A 6,000-nucleotide genomic window follows, 5' to 3' on the forward strand; every position below is an offset into this window, starting at 1 on the left:
GGGACCTGTGTTGGGATGTCATGCTGGTGTCCAGCTGTTTGCAAATGTTAATCTGGACTACAACATGAAAGTGGACCACTGGAAAACTGCTCTCATCTCCCAGTTGTGGACCATTCCCAGATGTATCGCTGGGCTGGATTCCCTTTGGACTGTTCAGAAGAGGGAATCCTGCTCCCAGACTGAATCCAGTTCTGTCTGGTTTCCTTACAGTAAGAGTATGCATTTGGGCCTGCATTCTCCAGCCTGCAAAAGCTTTTCTTTGGCTAGCTTGCTTGCTCTAGTGTCTGCTCACTATGCTAGAGCAGTGTTTGTGGTGCTTGGGCTGCCCTGAATACAGGGTGGCTTCTATACCTTCTGCTCAGTTGGAGTTCATCAGAACAATGGGTAGCCACCATGTCAGCATGCCACCATGACAGGAGAGTTACCCTGTGAGTTCTTGTTCCTAGACAGCTTAGTGAAACTGTATCTCCAGAGTTGTCGTGTCAGGAGTCTGAGGCTCTTTGGTGATCCACCTTCTCCAGTAAAGTCCTGTGGCAATTCTGGAAAAGGCATTCTGTATATCTCCTTTCGATGTGGTGGTACTGGTGGTACTTTGGTCCTATTTCAAACTGTTCTCAGTTCTAAAATAGTTTACAGGTTAAAATTGGAAGTAATGGATTAAGTAGTCTAATCCATAATTATGGATTAAATTTTGTGTATGTTAATCTGTTAAACTGAAAGCATTTCAAAATATTTGAAAAGTTTTTAGAAATGCTTTTACACATTTTCTTCCCTATGGTCCTTGAATAGTCATGGGTGGAAGCAGATGAGAGCCAGTTTTACTGTAAGAAAGCAAGCCTGTAACTTTAGAATGTAGTTTTAAAAGTACATTACACATCTCACAGGAAGAGTTTTGTGTTAAGTAGCTACCATTGCCTTTTTAAATGCTATATATAATGTATTTAAGAGGAACACTAAACAAAGTTTTGGAAGATTAAGGACAGAGACAATGATGTCACCCATGAGAGGGGGACAATTACTGGATGCATTTTTTGAAAATACTGATCTAAAATGTCAAGGTGACATAGAGACTCAAGGGTTATAGTGCCTTTGAATTTCAATGGAAACATTGTTTTGTGATTGTTCTTCTGAAAGTTCTGTCTCTTCTATGTAAAATGTGTATTTATGAATCAGGGAGTCATAATGGAGTTTTACTCAGTACTGGCCATGACCCCTCATTTCCACCAGCATCCGCTTGGTATATGTTTCTTTGTTCTGACTTGTACAGGCTTATCACTACCAACCTCATATGTAGTTCCTTTACCTTCTTTACTTGGCATTTTGTTCTAGGACTTAATTTCAGGGTTCTGATTTAGCTATTGCCTCTTCCTCAGGCAATAAATTGAAAATGATAATTGAATAAATTGAAAAATGATAATACCATTAACTGCTTATGACTTCTGAATAATAAGGATAGTACATTCTATTACAAATTATCTTTTTGTAGATTTGCTCTTCATATCATTTAAAAGATCCTAAGTCTGTGGATATTGCCCAGGTCATTCTGGGTAGTCATACCCTCTTGATAACGGGGGAGGGGGGGGCAGGGAGTTGGTATTTTGGTGGCTGGAAAGATGGTGTGATGTGAGGCAGTCTTACTGATGTAGAATACTGCTCTTGGGAGGTAAGTGGCACCGAAGGTGGTATCGGTAACTGAGGTGAAGGTGAAGCCCTACTCTCATGTACAGGTGCTCTGCAAGGTTCAAGACATCCAGCTCCACAGCAGCATGGCTTAACTGAGAGTTTCTCTGAAGTGTCACAGGTTGTGATCCAGGAATCTTCCTGTGATACTTGCAAAAACAGTAAACCAACATCATCAGAACAACCCCAACAGTGACAAAGAGTGCTTAGTAAGGCAGATGGGGGTCTTCCTAATTGTGGAGTCATTCTTGTCTTGAAGTGTAGGCACATTACTGTTGAAAGACACATCGAATGGCTTTGTAGTTGGAAAGCAGACTTCACTGTATGAAATGTTGAAAACCACATCAATTTTGTATTCTGGCAACACTGGACAAAGCATGGACTAACATACCCATCCGGCACTCTTAATTTCTCTAGTGCTTCCTGTATTTCATCTTTTGTGCACCAGCTGGAAGATCTGTTGGCACTTGTACACAGCAAACTGTTATACCATGAGATTACTGTGGACCCAGGTTTGAGAGTGGTCACCATGATGTCTTTGGAACTGCTGGAGTTCAAATAGAGGGAGAGCTTCTCTAGAAACAAACTAATCCTTTTCTTCTCAGGAAAGAGCAATAGCTGTTTTTTGTTCTGACAGTGTAAAGGTGGCATGATGCATTTGTGGGCTTCAGAAGCTCAATGGTGAAGGATTCCCAGGCAGCCAGTCCTCTTGAATCTATGGCAGATGGCACAAACTCCTGAGGTGAATACTGGAAATCAATATCAAGAGGATAGCCATGTATGGTTTGCTGGGAGGTGTTAAATTGCAGCCAGCTTTCTGATCCCAATGGAGAGCTGTCAGCTGGAATGATTTGTAGAGATAACTGAGTTGCCATCTTCCTCATTGTAAAATGTGTTGGCAGATACAGGAAAAAAGAATAGTTGCTGTTAGGAATGGAATGAACAACTTTAAAACTTCTGAGGTTGAAGGGTCCCAAGTCTCTCTGGGTGACTTGTTCCATTGCTGTGTTACCCCCCAGGTGAAAAAATTTTCCTGATGTCTGAACCTCTTAAGATGCAGTTTTGTGGCTATTGCCCCTTCTTATATCATCTACCGCTTTTCAGAAGAGTATTACATTGTCCTCTAGAATCCTTTTTGAGAAACAGTGCTCCTCATGGATTTTATTTAAGGTCAACAGAACTCCCCACTGCTTTTCTTACATTATTTCCCTTTGTGATAGGCATTGCAAATCATTCTTTCCTGTGAAATAACTCGCAGAACCACTTAGCTACAGCACATTTTGGAAGACAATTTGAAGATTTTTTTAAAATACTTTCTCTGACTACATTAAGATGGAAATGTGTTGGTAATCTAGAGTTTCTGTAGCATCCTTAAATGGGGATCACATACTAGTTCTTGGGAGACTTGCCCTGAAAATACTAAAATCCAATAAAGCACTCTTGTTTAATCTGTATTTTTTCCAAATCCAGTGCGCAGACCACCAATTCAATATATAATCAGAAGATAATCTCAAAAGCAATTAAAAAGGTTTAAGTTTAGATTTTAGTCTTAAACAGATTAATTATTATTTTATTATTTTATTGTTAAAATATAGAAAACAAAAGATAAATTATCTAAAAAATCAGCTTTACATAGTGTGATAACTAATTGCTAATGTCTTGTAAATCGGAGGCAAGCCACTTCAGCTGTTGTGCTTTCTGAGCCTACATTCAACTGGGTGGATGACATTTGTTTTTTCAATGGACAGTGTGCCCATCACCTCAGACAGCCTCTGACCTGCGAATGACAATGGCAGATGCTGAGAACTGGTAAGGGAATTTCTGGACTCGCCTCGCTTCTACTGAAACTTAAGCTTATAACAGTAAAGTGTTGTCCTTGATCACATCTTAACTTCATTTGCTTAAGCATATTTAGATACATATTTATTTAAAGAGCTGTAAATATGCACAACGCTGTTGTTCTCTAACATATTAGTCAGGTTTTGTATAGTGCCTTCCCAAACAAAAATATCTTATTCTAGTAATTTTTACACAAAAGTACCACAATATGCCTCCCAGGGTGGTGGCAGTTAAGTATGTCTCATTTCTAGTGCTTTATATATTGAAGAATAAGGGCAGTGTTCCTTCCTATTACTGTAAAGTTCTTGCTTGAATATTTTTTGCTTTTTGTGTTATGGAAAGTTTATGTAAATTTCAAGGACCTTCCTTGTTTAATTGGATGGTCGTCTAAAATCTGAGTTTGGATTACAGTTCAAAGCTGCCCAGCAGGAGACTGCCTGGTACTGTGATACTTCACCTATCAAAGACTCTAGCACAGGTTAGCAGGGCTGTCATCAGGCAGTACCTTGATTTGCCTTCATTCCCAACATTAAGTTTGCAGGAACCCCTGGGAATTTGCTTGCACAAGCTGAGATCCTTAAAAAGTGCAGAAGCTCTTGATTATGTTTCCACATGAAGTGTCCTCCTGGGAAGTGGACACAATTCCTGAAGAAAAACTCAACTCTGCAAAGAATCAGTCCTGGCCCTGCTGTCTGAGTGCCCTGTCATCAAATTCTGAAATGGAGCTTGTGTAAGAGGTAATTATTAAAACATGTTATTGTTTCATCTTCTATTTCTGACATTAATAATGGATTTTTTGTTTGAGATTTTTTGTTTGGGGATTTTATGAGAATGTTTTTTTCTTTATACCATTGAGCTGTGTTTAGCATCAAGAATAGCTTCAGATTAATCAGGCAAGCACGGGGTGTTTCAGCATCACCCGATTTCTGGAGGTTGATAGACACCCTGCCTCGGACAGGATTACTTTGTGCTGTGCATCTGCCCGGTTTGAAGAGCTCCTAAGAATATGTGAGTGGACACCAAGTAAGCTGTAGGATGATAAAACGTGACAAATTTGAAAGGAGATCTTCTATCTATGGCTGTTAGGTGAAGTTTGGCAGGCTCAAGGAGTAAGGGAGATCAGGATGCAGGGACTTCCTGCAGCCTGTGACAAAAACGTTCCTTTCTTCCTGCCATTTCTGGGTCTCATTTATTTGTTTTCTACACTTTAGGAACCAATTTACAAGACTGAGTAAAATAATGCCCTATTCTTATCCTCTCCTTGTATATTACTGAATGTAAATAATAGGGAGGGATTAATTCAGAAGGACATGAATCTTTAGGTCATAGTAGTTTAAGGACTGCATGGATTCTAGTATAGTAAACCAGAGATACCTTGCAAGATGGATAAAAATGTTGATGACAGCTATGTTCAGAAGTAAGACTAGAGAAGTGAAGTTCTTTTTACCTGGGTTGTATTCTGAAGCTGCTGTGAAACAAAAAATGGAGGAAGAAACCATGCACTTTCCACATACTGTAGTCTTTCAGATGTGGGAAACACCAAGGTGCTTGTATCTTGTTGCGATTGCAGTAGTGTCTGAACCACCTCTGAAAATAAGATCGTTGCAGTTGAAGCTGAAAGATTGTTTAGATTTATGTAAAGGGATCCTATGTTAATAATTTGCTATAGGGTTGGGAATGTAGTTTAACAGCTCTTACGGCATGTGATTGAAAATTCTTTGCCAGCATGGGAAACACCATGGGAAGGGTGCTAGAGTTCAACCTTCCCTTTAGAAAATGGGGAAGCTCACCCAAGTGGCTTCTCTCACTGGAGCAAAAAGGTATTTTTTTAACATCTCTAGATAGCCTGTGTTTGCAGGAGTGTTAATAAACATATCATGTTAGGGCCGTGTTGCCCATCTGTGGGCTTTGACAGATGCTTGCTTGGACACCTGATTGCAAACCTAAATATTTCAGACCACAGTCTTGTGCTGTGGGTATAGACTTAACATAGGTCTAGTAAAGTTTTATAAAGATGGTGGTTGTGAAGGGCATTGACAAGGTCAATGCAATAAAAATAGGGGCAGTCAGGTCACTCTAGACAGAAGGAATAGTTTGGCTCTGAATGCTGCACTTATCAAGTATTTAAGATCTACCTTTTTACAGATGTAATTCAAGCTGATTCAGACATAATCCTGCAAATTTACTCAACTAGTCCTACAAACATACCATCTCTGTAGTCTAGTATATACTTAAGCCTGAGAGACAGTCATGCAGTTGGAGAAGACGGACTATAAATCATATCTGGTCTAATTCTTTACGCTATAGAATACTCAACTACTGCATCATTTCTGATAAATATTTATTGTTCTGTTCTTAAAAACCCTCCACAATGTTCCCCAAGTGTCTCTTCTAAAGTTTTATTATCCTTACTGTGAGAAAGTTTATCTAATCTCTAAATTAAATCAATCTAACTGCAACTGAAGGTCATTAGTACTGCTT

Source organism: Strix uralensis, chromosome 5 (assembly GCF_047716275.1).
Source record: "Strix uralensis isolate ZFMK-TIS-50842 chromosome 5, bStrUra1, whole genome shotgun sequence".
Lineage (NCBI taxonomy): Eukaryota > Metazoa > Chordata > Aves > Strigiformes > Strigidae > Strix > Strix uralensis.